The sequence below is a fragment of the Myotis brandtii genome, unplaced genomic scaffold (genome assembly GCF_000412655.1).
Source record: "Myotis brandtii unplaced genomic scaffold, ASM41265v1 scaffold58, whole genome shotgun sequence".
Taxonomy (NCBI): domain Eukaryota; kingdom Metazoa; phylum Chordata; class Mammalia; order Chiroptera; family Vespertilionidae; genus Myotis; species Myotis brandtii.
In genome coordinates, this window is record NW_005370176.1 from 1,789,483 (window position 1) to 1,790,661 (window position 1,179).

A 1,179-nucleotide genomic window follows, 5' to 3' on the forward strand; every position below is an offset into this window, starting at 1 on the left:
GGCTGCTAAGCAGGACAGGCAGCGGCGGCAAAAACACCCAGCGGGCCAGATAAATGTTTTCGGCGGGCCGCATGTGGCCCGTGGGCCGTAGTTTGAGGACCCCTGGTGTAGATTCTTCAACCAGGCAGCATCCAATCTAGTGGATAGAAAGGAGTTCCAGTGAGCTGTACAGAATGAGACTTCCATAGGTAGAAGGGAGCAGGAACAAATAAGTTATGGTAGACAGAAAGCTGACTGGTTATTGCAAGGTCACTCTCTTTTAGGGGATGGCTAGGGTCTTTCAGGCAGGTTACCTGACTGGTGCTGATCAGGTGATTCTTGATTGACTGGTTTAAGATTCCATTTCTGGTAGAGCCAAAAGTCTTGGTTTGGTGATGTGGGGTTTAGCATAAGTGACTCCATTTTGGGCCTATTGTCTTGTTTATAAATAACATTTCCCCCCAGTCCCCATAAGCTTTATCTGAGGGAGAAAGATTAAATAGTACCTGGATATATTACAATTTTAAAACTGTTAAAATGCTCAGATTCTTTTTCCTCGTACCAAAACTGTTCATCATGGGGGTCAAGAGTCTCCCTTACTAGTGTTTCTTAACATTCAGTGCTCATTCCTAGTTTCAGGTTTTGGCAGCTGTCATCTTTTTAGCATGCTACCCAGAATCTCATCACCCCCATTTTTCATCCTTTAAAGTTTAACTTAAAACACTCTTAGCTTCATCTTGATTATATATGTGTCTTTTAAGTCTGTGAGGGCTCATAAAGGACACACCTTGCTTCTTTCACCTTCTCTTCCTACCCAGGTCAGTTCTTCAGGGCATTCCTGTTCTAAGTAGTTTTCAAATAGTTTCTGGGCTTCTATTCTCTATTACTAATATACTTTTCAGAAGAAGCATAGACCAGGATTTCTTAACCTTGGCTGTATTAACATTTGGGCTGGAAAATTCTTTGTTAAAGCAGATAGGGAGCAGACCTATGCCTTGTAAGAGGGTTAGCAGCATCTAATCTATAATCTGTATCTATAGTTTTAAGGAAGGGCAATCATTCCTTCTCAAAAATTTATATCATGGATGACAACACAAAACTTTTATTCTTTCTTTTTAAAAATACATTTTTATTGATTTTAGAGAGGAAGGGAGGAGAGAGAAATATCAATGATGAGAGAGAATCATTGATCAGCTGCTT